At 51.2% G+C, this 16,744-nt stretch overlaps 1 protein-coding gene across 9 annotated transcripts in view; it reads left to right on the plus strand.

Annotated features, from left to right (window-relative positions):
- The window catches only part of ARVCF (ARVCF delta catenin family member), a 50,815-nt gene that overhangs the window by 6,020 nt on the left and 28,051 nt on the right, over positions 1 to 16,744 (plus strand). For 3 of the 9 annotated variants that reach the window (XM_070275151.1, XM_070275157.1, XM_070275152.1), the window contains exon 3: positions 465 to 544. The exons of the other annotated variants lie outside the window; for them this stretch is intronic. The gene's annotated coding sequence lies outside the window, so the exon portion shown is untranslated. The remainder of the gene's footprint in view (positions 1 to 464; positions 545 to 16,744) is intronic. 9 annotated transcript variants of the gene reach the window in all.

Genomic DNA, 16,744 nt, shown 5'->3' on the forward strand with positions numbered 1-16,744 from the left:
GTGTGCTGCCTGGCAAGTGTAGCAGGGGCAGAGGCTGAGTAGTCCCTGTGTCCCACAGGACCCTCTGAATGGTGGGGAGGTATGCCCTGCTGGCACCCAAGGCTGTCAGAGTTGGCTGTGGTGGTCTCATGTTCAGAGTAGTGGTGGCTGATGAGAATGATCCCGGTCACTCTTGTTCCTCCAGTACAGGTCCCTAGTCCCGAGCCCGGCCATCTGCCCCTGCCCCACTGAGCATTGTCTCCATGGGAGGCTCGGCCAACCCAGCCCTGTGGATTCTGTGTGTCACGGAGTGTCCAGCGTAGAGGGCCTGGCCCAGCCAGTGCCATGCTCTCGTGGTGGCAAGAAGGCAGTGGCCACAGACCACAGGAGCCCCCAGGCCTCCCGACGCCTGAGTGTCCTGTGCTGAGGGCTGTAAGACAGAGGAGAGGGCTGGGGGGCTCAGCTCCTTCTTCTCTGTTCCCCAGGACCACAGGTGTGGAAAGCTGCTGGCCGTGCTGGTGGGAGTTGGGGGTCTGCTGCCGCCTGGCTGTGTAGGAGGACCAAGGTCTGGCCAAGCATCTCAGTGCCCAGGCTTTTGGGCCCCACGAGGGCTTCTGGATTGGGATGAAGAGGCTCAGGCCACGTCCAGGGCTCGCTGGGCCAGAGCACCCAGGCCTTGGGACGTGACATTGCTTGTGGCACAGGTGACATGTGGCAGGAGCCTGGCCCCCGTCTCCCTTAACTCTTGGTAGGCCACCGGGCCTCAGGTTGGCAGGCCAGCCGGACGCCAGATGACAGCCCTGGTGACGACCTGCAGGAGTCGTCCGCCACCCTCACCCCGTGGCCCTGGTTGCTTGCTCTCTTCCTCTCCCTGTTTTTCCCTCCCTGTCTCCTGCTCCTAGTCTTCTCCTTGTTTGTCTCTGGCCCTCTCTCTGCCTCTCTCTCCTCTCGCTGTCTCCTGTCTCTGTCCTGCCCTTTTCTAGTGTGGTGATAGATTATGCCTGTCTGCCATGGTGACTGAATATTCGTGTCTGCCGTGGGCACTGGATGGATGGATGGTGGCATTTGTGCCATCTCTGCTCTGAGCTGGGACAGTTTCTTAGACTGGGATGCAGAACCTGGGCCCTGGCTCAGGGCTCCTTGCTCTGCCCTGCCCTGGGGTGAGGCCCTGCCCCCATCAAGAGGGAGATGGGGTGGGGGCCTCCAGACGAAGTTGGGACAGGGGCTGATGGCAAGCACCCATGTGTCCTCCATACTCGCCTCCAGCCGTTTAGCACTTGCTCACTGAGCTCCATGCTGGACACTGGGCGTTGTGACCACAGTAGGCCCAGCCCTGCTCTGGGGGAGCCCTCAGCCTGGATGAGGAGACGGCAGCAGAGAAAGGAGTGACCAGCTGCGGAACTGCAAGATGGTGATGAACAGCAGGCCCTCCTGAGAGCGGGGAGCTGGAAGGTGGTGTTGGGGTGACGCTGATGCCTGGCCCAGGGGACGTGGATGCCCTTCACTACAGCCATGCTGGCACTGACATCACCACTTGGGAAGCCCCCGGGCTGGCCTTGCCCCTCGGCAGTCTGTGGCCTTTGCTGCTGAGCACGGCTGCCCTTCTGTGACAGCCGGCTCCAGGCAGGGTTTCTTGGGTTTTGCTGTGTTTCTCAGCCATTGGTGTAGCCTTCACGCATTGAACTGTGAGCTCTCGCCCTGTCTGTCTGCTGCAGGTTCTTTTCAGCTTTTGAATTTTTGTTTCTGATGGTTTTCACGTTCAGAAATCTTCCATATTTTGTGGTGAAATCTGTTGAATTTTCTTCCTTTTAGTTGTTCCATTGCTCTGTGCATTGTCTGCCCTAGCACATAGCTGGATGAATGCAGGTTGATCTTTTCCTGTAGGTGTTTCTAGTTAGGGTCTACACCCAAGGCTCCATCCATCTAGAGTTTATTTTGACATAAATATAAGGTGATGTTGTATCTTTGTTGATTCGGTTGTACTTGAACTGTTTCTTGATGAATATTTTCTGTCACCAGAAGTCAGCAATGTTACAGCACGTGTCCGCAGGTTGTGGGGCTCCTGGTGGTGGCGGCCCTTGGCCAGCGCGCCCTGCCTTGTAAGAAAGATCAGGTCGGAGCCTCCCCTTGATCAGCCTTTGTTCTTAAGAGTCGTGGTCACTCTGCAGGTGCGGGTTGGATCCCCTCCTTGGAGCCCTTCCTCTGAGGACCTCTTTGGACTCGCCGAGGCACATGCTGTTCCGAGTGGCCCTCCCTGCTGGGTTAGTGGCCTGTGCAGGTCCCCGCACGTCCTGCTCTGGTCTCCCTGTCACTCGGGACTCTCGCAGCCCTGCTGAGCACCCTCAATTACTGAGAACAGGTCCCCGCTGTGGTGGGCCCTCCTCAGAAGACCCCAGAGTGACCTGGGCCCCTTGCGGGCCTTGGGCCTTCAAGTGCCGTGTGCTGCCTGTGGCTGGAGACAGCTGCCATGCCGCCTGCAGAGGGCGTGGGTCTCCTGATGTTAGTGTTGGTGACTTTCACAGGTGGGTGTCCCTGTCATGCTGTGGGGGGGTGAGCCAGCCTCTTCCACATGACCCCAGGTGGAGGCACCACCAGGCCCGGCGCTCACACTGTCCTGTTTGTGTCTCAGCCTCGGGGGCTGGGAGGTGAGTCCTGGCCGGCCAGTCTGCCTGCCGCCAGGATCTTGCCGTGTGGCTGGAGAGCCTGGTGCAGGCTAGCCGGCCACCCTCTTGCCTGGGGGCTGCTCTCAGCCAGGGGTCCAGGGGCCTCTGTGATTGGACTTGTGGGTCATTGCCCAGGTGGGCTCAACATCAGAAGCGGGGGCCAAGACCTCGGTCCTCAGGGAAGCCCCAAGCCACTCCCCACCCCTGGAGCCCGTGGTTCTCGGTGGGGCAGGAGGAGGAACACTCTACGCGGCAAGACCAGTTCCGAGCCGCACAAAAGGCTCCACGTTGTGGTGTTCTGTGTCGGCCACCAGAGATACAGCGTGAGCTGTGCCATCCCTTGCTCGGGGTGATTCATGGCTGGTGGCATGGCCAGTACTGTGGGGCCAGCCTGGTGAAGCCTACGTCACCCAGGCCACCAGGTGAGATGGTGCCGCACCAGCCGTGCTCTGCCCGCAGGTTCTCCTGGGCCATCTCTGCAGGCCCACAGTGGCTATTTGTGTGCTGACCCAGCCCCTGGCTCCCAGCCTTGTCACTCTCCTCTCTGGGCATCCCTGCCTCCAACATGCCTCATGTGGCTGTCCCTAGGACCTCTCACTGTCACTCGGCCATAGTCAGTTTCAGCCTGTACCTTGGACTTGTTCTGCTTTGTTCCCCGGCCTGGGCTGCCCTCTGGGGAGCTGCCTGTGAGGCCCCTAGACAGTCATGCTGCTGAGGGGTCTCCCTTCCCCCAGGCCCTGGGCATGCCCTGTCCCAGCATGACCTTTAGCCCTGGGAGGTAGGTCTTGTGCAGCAAGGACGCCCCCCTGCAGCTCTGATGTGCAGGGGCTGAGGCCCTGGCTGGTCTTGCCACAGGGCAGCTGCCCAGCGTGGGGGAGGGGAGAGGGAGGTACCCGCCCCCACAGTGCATCTTGCCGGGTTGACTTTTGCAGTCGATGAGTTTGGTATTTCAAATATGCCTTTAGTTAAACTTTTTCTTTTTAAAATATTTTCAGTCTCCGTGAAATCCTAATTAGGCCAGTCTTCGTCTGAATGTACTTGCCGCTCTCTGCGTTTTGCAGATAATGAGGCTGCGGAGCGCCTGCCAGCCCCACGTCCTCCTCCCAGGGCTTTGGCTCTGTGCTCTGGAGAGAGCTGCCGCTGCCCCGCGGCCATTCCTGGCCCATGGGATCTGGACCACAGAGCCTGGGAGGGCGCCGAGCACACAGATGGGGAAACTAAGGCCTGGGCCACTGAGGAATCTGGGGTGGCACAGGTGGAGGGTCTCAGCCCCAGGCAAGGCCCACCCCTCTCAAAGCAGCGTCTCCCTTCACAGAGAATCCACCGCGCATCACCCCAGAGCCCTCGCCCCAGGCATGGGTCAAGGCCCACCCCTCTCAAAGCAGCGTCTCCCTTCACAGAGAATCCACCCCGCATCACCCCAGAGCCCTCGCCCCAGGCGTGGGTCAAGGCCACAGCCTGGTGTTGGTACAGAGCTGCCTCCTGGAACTGGCCAGGCCAGCCTCCCATGGTGCGCCCAAGGGCTGAGAGTGAGGGAGAGGCCATGAGACCAGCCCGCAGATATCAAGTGACCACAGCACTGAGTCCCCCGTTTTGCCTTTTTAAAAATTTTATAAAGCAGTATGTGCTTGTTTATGGAAACGTGGAAAATAGAAAGAAGAAGGAAAAAGAAATCCCGCCTATCACACCGTACAAGCCAGCAGGTCTGTCCCTCCATGCTCCTGGGAGCTGGGCCCTGTGTGGGCAGCAAAAAGCGCGTGGGGCTGGGACCCCTGCCTTACCAGCGCCTCCCGTGTTAATGTCTGGATGGTTCGTCAACGCGACCCCCCTCCTGCCTGTGCCACCCGCTGTGCCCCTGCCTTTCCTCTCCTCTGACCACCTGGCCCTTGCCCCTCGGGCCTCTGCACATTATGGACACACTCAGGCCTGGTCCCGCTGTCCCTGGGGCCTGTGTCCTGCTGCAGCTGAGGGCCGGGGAAGTGCATCCCATTGTGGATGTTCGGGCTGTCTGCAGCTCTTCTCCCCTGTCAGGGCCGCTGCAGGAAACACCTCATGCCCAGAGCTGTTTTTCTGTATTTAAACAACTTAGGCTTGACCTGGAGGCCCAGGCAGGGCCGGGGGGTGTGCTGGGGGCAGAGTCGGGGCAGGATTATCAGACTTGAGCAAAGCCTGGGAGAGTGGCCTTGGGGCATGCCCACGACAGCCCCTCTCCCGAGAAATAGTCAGCCCACCATCTTCAGACAGCCCACCCCGGGACCTGCACAGGAGACAGACCCCCACTGGGCAGGCGGACAGTCCAGGGAGCCACACCTCCGGGGAGGGCCACCCACCCATTCCCTCATGTGTGGAAGGGGAGCCCAGGTGCCACAGCAGGTGTGTACGAGGTGACACCTGTCCCTGTGGCGATGTGCCCTGCAGGTCCCCCATCCTCAGCTCCCCTCATCCTGATCCCCTTGGGGGTTGGAGACCTGATGTGGCCAGCACTCCCACGGACAATCTCCTCTGTGGTCAGTCAGGACCCCAGGGAGGGTGCGCTTGGGCCCTGAGAGTCAAAGCGAGTCTCCTCTGCACACAGCCCGAGGCCCAGGGCTCCAGCACCGCAGCACACGCCCCCCCATGCTGTTTGGAGGCTCTGCTGAGGGTGTCAGCCCTTTGGAGCATGCCATGGGCCACCCAGTCTGCCCACCATGGTGAAGGTGGTGTCCTGGGGACCCTGTCCAGGAGGCCTGACAGGCCGAAGGGAAAGCAAAGGTGGGGAGGGGAGAGGCAGGGGTGTTAGGGGTTCGGGGACAGGCCTGCAGGGGGCGGGAGGCCCCAGAGCCCAGCCCAGGCCCCGGGGTAGGAGTGAGGAGGATGCTGGGACAGTGTGTTCTGAGCTCCCTGGCCACATGCCCAGCCTCCTGAGGAGAACTGGAGTTGGAGAGGGGGCTTTCCTGAACACACTGGGAGAGGGCAAGCCGTGGGTCTGGGATTCCCAGATGCCCTGTTTGATGGGAACAGACCACCAGCCTCACCTGTCACCTCCTGCCCAGGGTGGGGGCAGGCTCATTGCCACCCAGGAGGACAGGTGACCTGTCTAGGGCCGCAGGGGAGACAGGGCCATGGCCCAGACCCCACCTGGCTCACTGCCTCCCAGGTGAGGGGCAGGGGATTATGATGGGGAAACTGAGGCTCTGGGAGCGGACCTTGAGCCCTCCGCACAGTCCTGCCTCAGGCACGCACAGCTTCCCTTTCCAGGCTTCTTGGTGACAATTCTCGAGCGTTTGCCCATCTGCAGGGAGCTGTTGTTTGTGAGGAGACTAATTCAGTGAGTATTTGTATTTGAAGAAATAAATTTGCCAAACCTTTGAAACAGGGGCATTGGTTAATTTGTAATTAAGCCTTTATGCTTGTAATTATGCTGGTAATTAAGCCTTTGTCTTTATAGAGCCAGGACTTCCAGAGGTTTACTGCTGTTAGAGGTGGGGCGGGCAGTGCCCCAGGGTGTGGGCAGGGAAGGAGGCCGTCTGTGACCCTGATACAGGTGGCACACTTGTACCTTGAGGGAACCCTGGGTCAGCACATCCCCTTGCTCCTGGTGACTCAGTTCCCTGCCCTGACCCCACTTGTCCTGCCCCTCTCGCTCTGAGCCCCACCCCTCAACTGACGGTCAGCAGGAATGAGCCTCAGGCCAGAAACTGGGTCTGAGGACAGCAGCCTTGGGCAGGGGAAGGGGGCTGTGTGGGAGTGGAGGAGTGCTGCCATCCCCTCCCCCGAAGCTAGTGGGGGGCCCGCTTCAGCTGGGACAGGGGAAGCCCCTGAGCTGGGCCTGGTTCTCTTGCCCACTCCTTCAGCAAATATTTATCTGGCTTCTCCCCTCAACACCCCCTCCCCCGGGAGATCCCCCCATCACCTTCAGGATAACAGACATACCAGGTCCATGCAACACCACCAGCCTCACTCCTTGCTGCACCCACCTCCAGACCCAGCAGGTTCTGCCTGGTGAGGGTCTCTGTGGACCCACCTGTTGTGTCATTCTAGACACAGGGGTGTCCTCAGCAAGGCAGCATCCTCTTGAGCCATCGGGAGCCCCAAGGCAGTCCACCTGACATTTCTCGTTTCTTGCAAAAATTGGCCTCACTTAGAGCACGTGCTGTGATTCCTCAGGGTGGCCTGGGCACTGTTCTGCAGCTGCTCGTCATTACCTGCTTCATGCAGCAGAAACTAATTGAGCACCTGCTACATGCCAGGTGCTGTGCTAACTGCCCCTCGCTTCTGGCCTGTGATCTGCAGAGGCCAAGGTGGTCTCTGTCCCTGCCCACAGCCACCTTTGGTTCTATATGAGGCAGCAGGAGGAGGTTTAGATTGGTTGGGTCTGCTTTGTCCATGCAGAGGCCTGAGCGCTGGCAGAGACACAGCAGTGAATTTCACAGGACAACCTCAGGTTCATGGGTTAATTTTCTGCATCTTCCCTCAGCCCTGTCCTCTCTGAACCGTATCTATTAGAAATTTCTCTTTTCAGCATGTGAAAGGTAGTCAGTGAGAGATGCATTGGTCATTTCAGTGGAAATTGAATTGCTGTATTCTGGTTGCCAAAGTTTTGTTGAGGATTTTTTTTTTTTCTTTTTTTTTAAAGATTTTATTTTTTCCTTTTTCTCCCCAAAGCCCCCGGTATATAGTTGTATATTCTTCGTTGTGGGTTCTTCTAGTTGTGGTATGTGGGACGCTGCCTCAGCGTGGTTTGATGAGCAGTGCCATGTCCGCGCCCAGGATTCGAACCAACGAAACACTGGGCCGCCTGCAGCGGAGCGTGCGAACTTAACCACTCGGCCACGGGGCCAGCCCCTGTTGAGGATTTTTATATCTATGTTCATCAGCAATATTAACCTGTAGTTCTCCTTTTTTGTACTGTCCTTGTCAGGCTTTGGTATCAGAGTGATGTTGGCCTCGTAGAATGTGTTAGGAAGTGTTCCATCTTCCCTAATTTTGGGGAATGGCTTGAGAAGGATAGGTATTAAATCCTCTCTGAAAGTTTGGTAGAATTCCCCAGGAAAGCCATCTGGTCCTCGGGTTTTATTCTTTGGGATGCTTTTGATGGCTGTTTCAATCTCTTTCCTTGTGATTGGTCTATTCAGATTGTCTGTTTCTTCTTGATTCAGCTTTGGGAGGTTGTAAAAGTCTAAGAATTTATCCATTTCCTCTAGATCATCCATTTTGTTGGCATATCTTTTTTGTAGTATTCTCATAGAATCCATTGTATTTCTGTGGAGTCTGTTGTTATTTCTCCTCTTTCATTTCTGATTTTGTTTATTTGAGCTTTCTCTCTTTTTTTCTTTGTAAGTCTGGCTAGGGATTTGTCAATTTTATTTATCTTCTCAAAGAACCAGCTCTTTGTTTCATTGATCCTTTCTACTGCCTTTTTTGTTTCAATAGCATTTATTTCTGCTCACATTTTAATTATTTCTCTCCTTCTGCTGACTTTGGGCTTTGTTTGTTCTTCTTTCTCTAATTCAGCTAGGTGTAGTTTGAGATTGCTTATCTGGGATTTTTCTTGTTTGTTAAGATGTGCCTGTATTGCGATGAATTTTCCCTCTTAATACAGCTTTTGCTGTATCTCGTATGAGTTGGTATGGCATGCTATCATTTTCATTTGTCTCCAGATATTTTTTGGTTTCTCCTTTAATTTCTTGAATGATCCATTGCTTGTTCAATAGCATATTGTTTAGTCTCCACATCCTTGTGCCTTTCTCAGCTTTTTTCTTGTAATTAATTTCTAGCTTTATAGCATTGTGATTGAAAAAGATGCTTGTTATTATTTCAATCTTCTTAAATTTATTGAGGCTTGTCTTGTTTTCCAACATATGGTCTATCCTTGAGAATGTTCTGTGCGCACTTGAGAAGACTATGTATTCTGCTGTTTTTGGATAGAGTGTTCTATATCTGTCTATTAAGTCCAACTGATTTAGCTTTTTATTTAATTCCAGTGTTTCTTTGTTGATTTTCTGTCTAGATGATCTGTCCATTGATGTGAGTGGAGTGTTGAGGTCCCCTACTGTTATTGTGTTATTATTAATATCTTCTTTTAGATTTGTTAATAGTTGCTTTATGAACTTTGGTGCTCCTGTGTTGGGTGCAGAGATGTTTATAAGTGTTATTTCTTCTTGATGGAGTGTCCCTTTGATCAGTATATACTGCCGCTCTTTGTCTCTCTTTGCCTGCCTTATCTCGAAGTCTACTTTGTCTGACATAAGAATTGAGACACCTGCTTTCTTTTGTCGGCCATTAGCTTGGAGTATCGTCTTCCACCCCTTCACTCTGAGCCTGTGTTGTCATTGGAGCTGAGATGTGTTTCCTCGAGGCAGCATATTGTTGGGTCTTGTTCTTTAATCCATCTTGACACTCTGTGTCTTTTTATTGGAGAATTTGATCAGTTTACATTTAGGGTGATTATTGCTGTATGAGGGCTGAATGCTATGATTTTTATCGTTCGTTTTCCAGTTTTCCTGTATTTCCTTTGTTTCTTGTCCTTTGTTTTGGTCTACCCATTGAATTACATAGTTTTTATCATGTGTTTCTTTGTTTTCTCCTTATTTACTATTTGTGTCTCTGTTCAGCTTTTCTGTTTAGTGGTTATGCTGAGGTTTGTATTCAGAATCTCAAGTATAAGATAGTCCCTTTTCTGATGTCTCTTATTTCCTTGGTCTAAACCAATTCAGTCCCTTTCCTCCTCCTCTCCTAAGTTGTTTTTCTCATATCTTATTCCATCTTGTGTTGTGAGTTTGTGGTTAAAATGACAGGATTATCTTTGTTTTTGGTGTTTTCCTTCCATTTAGCTTAAGGCTATACTTGAGTATTTGCTATCCTATTCTGATTCTGTCTCCCTATTTATCTCCTTACTCTATGTTTTGTGACTCCTTTCTCCCCTCCCCTTTATTTTTTTCAGGTATGAGGGCCTTCTTGTGGATTTCTGTGGGGGGGGGGGAGGGGAGCGTCTTGTGGCTATGAAGTCCCTTAGCTTTTGTTTGTATGGGAAACATTTAATTTCTCCCTCATATCTGAAGGATATTTTTGCTGGATAGAGTATTCTTCCCTGAAGATTCTTGTCTTTTAAAGACTTGAATATGTCATTCCATTCTCTCCTAGCCTGTAAGGTTTCTGCAGAGAAATCCACTGAAAGTCTGATAGAGGTTTCTTTGTAGGTTATTTTCTTCTGCCTTGCTGCCCTTAGTATTCTTTCTTTGTCCTTCATTTTTACCAGTTTCAGTACTATATGCCTTGCGGTAGGTCTTTTAACATTGACAAATCTAGGAGATGTGGAAGCCTCTTCCACACAGATTTCCCTCTCTTTCCCTAGCTTTGGGAAGTTCTCTGCTATTATGTCTTTGAACATGCTTTCTGCTCCATTCTCCTTCTCTTCTCCTTCTGGGATACCTATAATTCTTATGTTGCATTTCCTCATTAAGTCAGTATTTCTTGGAGACTTTCTTCTTTTCTTTTTAGTCTTAGTTCTCTCTCCTCTGTCTGGAGCATTTCAACATGTCTATCTTACATTATGCTGATACGCTCCTCTATGTTGTCCATTCGAGTGTTCAGGGAATCCATATTTTGCTTTATCTCTTCCATTGTGTCTTTCATCTCTAATATTTCTGATTGAGTCTTCTTTATAGTTTCAATCTCTTTTCTGAAGTAGCTCCTGAACTCGAATTGTTTTTCTACATTCTCTTTTACCTCGTTGAGCTTTTTGATGATAGCTATTTTGAATTCATTGTCATTTAGCTTACATATTTCTGTGTCCTCAGGACTGAGTTCTGAGTGTCGTTTCCTCTCTGGTCTGGAGATTTGATGTAGGGTCTGATGTTGGAAGGTGGGTCTTAGGCATTCTATTATTCGGTTGCAGTTACTGCCTATCGCCACTGGGTGGGGGTCAAGAGCCACATATTCTGAGCTCTCCTCTGTCGGTCGAGATCCCAGGCAGTGGAGGGGTGCGGGGCAGGTGGGGGGAGGGAACTTTTTCCTGTGTGCACTTCGGAATTTCTATCAGCTCTTGCTTTGTGGTCTCCTAGGCTGTTGGCATGATGAGGTCATGCACCGCAAAAGCTTTCGCCCCGTTAGAGGGCTTCCCTTAGGCTGCAAGGGCCCTAGGGAGTCCTTGGTGATCCTGAGAATGCACGTCCCCTCCCGCGTTCCTTCCCTCACGGATCCTCAGGGATCGCCTTTAGGGGAGGGAGCAAAGTTGTCTCTTACCCCGTTCCAGCTCCTCCAGAGGGGGCTCCAGCCTCTCTGCCCTCCGTCGTGTGGCTGTGTGCCTCTCCGAGGTTTTTGCATTGTGTTAAGGTATCCTCTTTTGGAGTATGGTTGCCCCTTTTTGTTGTATGTTGGAGGGGAGAGAGTCCCGGGCAAGTTCTTTCAGCTGTGATGCTGACGTCACTCTCTCTATGCTGATTTTTTAAGGAGCCACCGTGTTTATCTCCATAGCAGCTGTGCTGTTTTACCTCCCACAACAGTGCACAAGGTGCACAATTTATCCACATCCTTTCCAACATTTGCTATTTTGTGTTTTTAAGAGTAGCCACGTAATGGGTGTAAGATGTCTTTTCATTGTGCTTTTGATTTGCATTTCCCTAATAATTAGTGATGTTGAGCATCTTTTCATATACTTGCTGGCCATTGGTATATCTTCTTTGGAGAAATCTTGATTCAAATTCTTTGCCCAGTGTTTAATTGGGTTTTTGTTGTTGAGTTATAGGAGTTCTTTATATATTCTGGCTATTAATCCCTTATCAGGTATATGATTTGCAAATATTTTTTCCCATTCCTTAGATTGTCTTTTCACTCTGTTGATGATGCCATTTGATGAACAAAAGTTTTAAATTTGATATAGTACAATTTATCTATTTTTACTTTTGTTGCCTAGGCTTTTGGTGTCATATCCAAGAAATTATTGCCAAATCCAACATCACAAAGCTTTTCTCTTATGTTTTCTTCTAACAGCTTTATAGTTTTAGGTCTTATGTTTAGATCTTTGATGCATTTTGAGTTAATTTTTGTATATGGTGTAAGGTAAAGGTACCAATTCAGTCTTTTGCATGTGGATGTCCAGTTTCCCCAGCACCATTTGTTGCAAAGAGTATTCTTTCCTCCGTTGAATGGTCTTATCACTCTCATAACAAATCAATTGACCACAAATGTGAGGATTTATTTCCGTACTGTTCCATTGGTCTATAAATCTGTCTTCATGCTATAACCACACTCTTTTTTTTTTTAATCTTTTTTTTTCCTTTTTGTCCCCAAAGCCCCTTGGTACATAGTTGTGTATTTTTAATTGTGAGTCCTTCTAGTCGTGGCATGTGGGATGCCGCCTTAGCATGACTTGATGAGCAGTGCCATGTCCGCACCCAGGATTCGAACTGGTGAAACCCTGGACCGCCAAAGCAGAGTGTGTGAGCTTAACCACTCGGCCACAGGGCTGGCCCCAAACCACACTGTTTTGATTCCTATAGCTTTGTATTAAGTTTTGAAATCAGGAAGTGTGAATCCTCCGAATTTGCTCTACTTTTTTAAGATTGTTTTGGCTATTCAGGGCCCATTGCGATTCTGTATGAATTTTAGGATGGATTTTCCTATTTCTGTAAAAAATCCATGGGATTTTGATAGGGATTGCATTAAATTTGTAGATCTCTTTTGGTAGCATTGACATCCTAACAGTATATTCCACCCCATGAGCAAAGAATATCTTTCCACTTATTTAGGTCTTCTTAATTTTTTGCAGCAAGATTTTGTATTTTTCAGTATGCAATTATTTTTTCCCTTAGTTGTTTATCCTTAAGTATTGTATTATTTTTGATGCTGTTGTAAATGAAATCATTTTCCTAATTTCCTTTTCAGATTTCTCATTGTTAGTGCATAGAGATACAAGTGATTTCTGTTTGTTGATTTTGTACCCTGTAGCTTTCCTGAACTTGTTCATTAGTTCTGAGGTTTAATGGAATCTTTAGGATTTTCTACATAAAGCATCATCTTATCTGTAAACAGAGATAATTTTTCTCCTTCCTTTCCAATTTGGATACTTTTTATTTCTTTTGCATAATTGCTCTAACTAGGGCTTCTAAACTTTGTTGAGTAGAAGTGGCAAAAGTTGGCATCCTTTCCTTATTCCTGTTCTTAGAAGAAAAGCTTTCAGTCTTTCACCCTTGAATGTGGTATTAGCTGTGGTGTACGTATAGTATGATATGTAGTATGTATAGTATGATGTAGCTTTCCGTATGTGGCCTTTATTACACTGAGGAAGTTCCCTTCTATCCCTAGTTTGTTTTGTGTTTTTATCATGAAATAGTGTTGAATTTTGTCAAATGCTTTTTTTGCATCAGTTGAAATGATCATTTTTTTCCCATCATGCTGTTAACGTGGTGTGCATTTGTTGATTGATTTTTGTATGTTGAGCCATCCTTGCATTCAGGAATAAATCCCGCTTGGTCATGGTTTATAATCCTTTTAATATGCTGCTGAATTCAGTTTGCTCGTGCTTTGGTGAGGATATTTGCATCAATATTCTTAAGGGATATTGGTCCATAGTTTTCTTTCTGGCTTTGGTATCAGGGTTATGCTGGCTTTATAGAATGAATTAGGAAGTATGCCCTTCTCTTCAATTTTTGTTAACAGTCTGATGAAGGTTGATGTTAATTCTTCTTTGAATATTTGGTGGGATAACCAGCGAAGCTGTCTGGTCCTGGCCTGTCTTTGTTGGAGGTTCTTGATTATGGATTTAATCTCCTTACTAGTTAGAGGTCTGCTCAGCTTTTCTGTTTCTTCATAGGTCCGTTTTGGTAGGTTGTGTGTTCTGAGGAATTTGTCTGTTTCATCTGGGTTATTTGATTTGTTGGTGTATAATTGTTCACAATATTCTTTTATTCTCTTTTTATTTTAAAATATTAACAAGGAAAAGGCATACTAAACACAAGTGAGTAGGTTTTGTTTTCTTTTTTACGTTTTTCAAGTTTCTTTTTAAGCAACTGAATGTTAAAATTAGGGTAGCTAAAAATATTCCTTTGTTTTTCTTCTTTTTTTTCAGCTTTGTTGAGGTATAACTGACATATAATACTGTAAGGTATTTGGAGCGTACACTGCGGTGACTTGATGTACATGCGCGTTGTGAAAAGGTTTCCACGTCTAGTTAATTAACCCGCCCACCGCCTCACATATTGATGCTCCTGTGCGTGTGTGGCTGTCTGGGTTGGCCGGACCTTGTGTTGTGTTTCATGGATTCACACCCACTCGCTTGCAGCCATCACAGTCCACAGATCCGCAGATTTCCTGAGACTGAAATACTCCCCATGGGCAGCTGGCAGAGGACTGCTGCCGACAGCCAAAGCTTGCAGAGTGGCAGGGCCCCGCTGGAAAAGAGAGAGCTGGACCTCTCAATAGCCCTGTTCCCTGAGGGTGGCGCCTGAGCCTCTGCTTGCGGTGGGGCACCCCCTCCCTGATTCTAACCCCCGAAGCACAGCACGGGGCCACTTGGGTCGGCCAGGCCTCGCGGAGCCTGCAGTTGGTCTCTTCTTTTTGTTCTTAAAGCGGTAGTGACAGCTCCCGGTGAGCCGTTGTGCACTGCCTCCCAGGGAAAGAGCGACCGTGTGAACAGCAAATGATCGCAGAAAATCCAGGAACTTCACCATGGCGTCTCCTCAAGGAATCTCAGAGCCGGGTCAGCCCTTTTAGAGACCTCCAGCGAGGGAGGCAAGGCGTTCTGTTTATTTTAACAAAGCTGTCAGCTATTCCTTCCCTTGAAAGAGTGTCTGTAACATGAGAGGTGACGAGTGAGCGTGGAGCGCTGCAGCTGACCTCTGCGGGCGGACGATGCCAGCCCCTCCAGGGATGGAGACAGCCCAGTGGAGAATGTGGCCCAGGCCTCGGTGCAGCTGGTGACATTTGCACGGCTGCGGGCCAGGCTGGGCGGGCCACCTCCCACACTGTGGAGCGGACACTGCACAGTTAGGAGACTGGGGGAACACCCGTCTCATGAGAGTGGGTCGTAAAATGCCAGGAATAGACCTAGCCACAGTATTCTCGGCTTGTTTTCTGGACAGAGCTCAGATTCCGACCTGGACACTGACAACCCCGCTAGAGGCCTTCTCCGTTGAGCCCTGTGTCTGCTTGTTCTCCCCGGGAGTTCCTGTTGGGTGGGAGCTTGGCCCAAGATCCGTGTTGGATCCATCCATCCCCTCCTTCCCTCTTCTGTCGACTCTGTCCTTTTCTCCTGGTTTGGAAGGACGCCCTGAGTTGGCTTTCTGCTCCCTCGCTGTTTGCTGACTTGCTGCAGCGGCCTGTCTGCTGCTTGCTGCCACTGCCCTCGTCTCCTGTAAATCTCCGCGGGCTCCCCATCATTTATGATGCTCCTTTTCATTGTGGTCTGTTCCCAGTTCATTAGTTCAACAGTCTTTAACCTTTTGAGGACATGCATCAGCCATTCCCTAATATGTGTGCTAATAAATGCACAAATATTGAACTAAATTAAAAAAAACTAAAACGCAATTCAGTGGAAGGCAGCTCTCCGGGGTCCTCTGAGGGGACACTGGAGCGCTGCAGGGGCAGTGGGGGAAGGTGTGTGCACGCTGGGTACTTCTGTTTGGGGCCCTTGGCCTGGCCACCCACGCCTGTCACAGAGAGACCTCAGTGTAGATCAGAGGCTGCAGCCACTTGCAGGCCATGGTGTCAGAGATAGGCCTGACCTCTTGGTGGGGGGCATCCTTGCCCAGTGTTCAGGACAGTAGTGGGGTCTGCCCAGGATGCTGACCCTCACCAGGAGCCATGATGACTGAGGAGTCATCCTCCCCTCCCCCACTCGCAGACCTGTCCGACTTCAGGCCGCCCACTGCCCACTGTCCAGCAGGGCGAGTGATGCTGGCTTCCTGGTGAGCTCAGCAACTGCCACACAGTGTCGATGGGCGTGTGCGTACCTGTGGGAATGTGGGGGATGTGTGTGCCTTTGGGTGCATCTGTGAGTCCCTGTGGGTGGGTTTATGTATGCATATGTGTGCATGACAGTGTGGGTGGCTGCATGCGTGTGCCTGCGGGTGAGTTTTAGGAGATCCCCAAACTGTCAGCACACCTTCTGCAGGGTCCCTGCCTCCTTGTGGCAGGGGCTGGACACAGACTCTCCCAGTAGGCTCTCATGGTGTGGGGGTGGGTGGGGGGAGCCAGATGAGGACGCCGCAGGGCCTAAAGTCTGCACTGGGTCGGGTGGGATAGAGCCCCCTGCCCGTTCCCACTGGGTTGTTTGCATATTAAAGGCGGGACTTTGCTGGAGGTTGCTGGTGTCTGGACCTGTTGCCATGGGCGCTCTGGAGCTTCAGGAACAGCAGCTGGCTCTCAGGCAGGGAAGGGGGTTGGGAGCAGCAAGGCTTGTGTCCAGCTCAGCTTCTGGGAGGGAAGAGGTGTCCCTGGGGGCCCCAGGAAGATCCAGAGCTTGCCAAAGACCACGCGGGACCCTGGGCAAGGGCAGACCAGAGGGGACCTGGCCCTTTGAGGCAGAGGGCCAGGAGTGGGGCTGGAAGAGCCTGGAACCTCCCTCCTCAGGGCATGCCCCGTTCCCTCACACTCACCCGCTTCTGATCCATTCAGACCCGGGTGGCCATGGCCACTGCAACAGCCTCGCCACGGCACGGTGCCTCTTCCCACAGCAGGAAGACTTGACACCTGCGCTGGTTGTTGGCCCTGGCCCCTCAGGCAGGGCCTGGTGGGGTCTCCCTGCTTGGGTCCCCGGTGTTGTTCCCTGATGAGAGAATGAATGACCAGTTTCCCCATACGTCTCACTCTTCCCAGAGAACTTCAGGCATCCAGCTGAGTCCCAGGCCTGTCTCCCTAGTTGGCAAGGACCCAGGCTGGGCTTTGTTGGGACACCCCACCCCCTGCCACTTTGGCCCTGCTGTCCCCTCCCTGCCAGGGCTGTGGGGAGGATTAACCGGTACTGCTGATGATGGTCCCAGGACATGCCTGGTGCCTGCAAGTGTCAGCAGCTAGCAGGAAGGCCCACGGGAAAGCAGGCGGGGAGGGTGAGGTGGGGGCCCTCATGGGGGTGCATGGGGCACTTGCTGACTCGGAGGGGTACTGCTGTGCCAAGGCGGCCCCTG

This window comes from Equus caballus, chromosome 8 (assembly GCF_041296265.1).
Source record: "Equus caballus isolate H_3958 breed thoroughbred chromosome 8, TB-T2T, whole genome shotgun sequence".
NCBI lineage: Eukaryota > Metazoa > Chordata > Mammalia > Perissodactyla > Equidae > Equus > Equus caballus.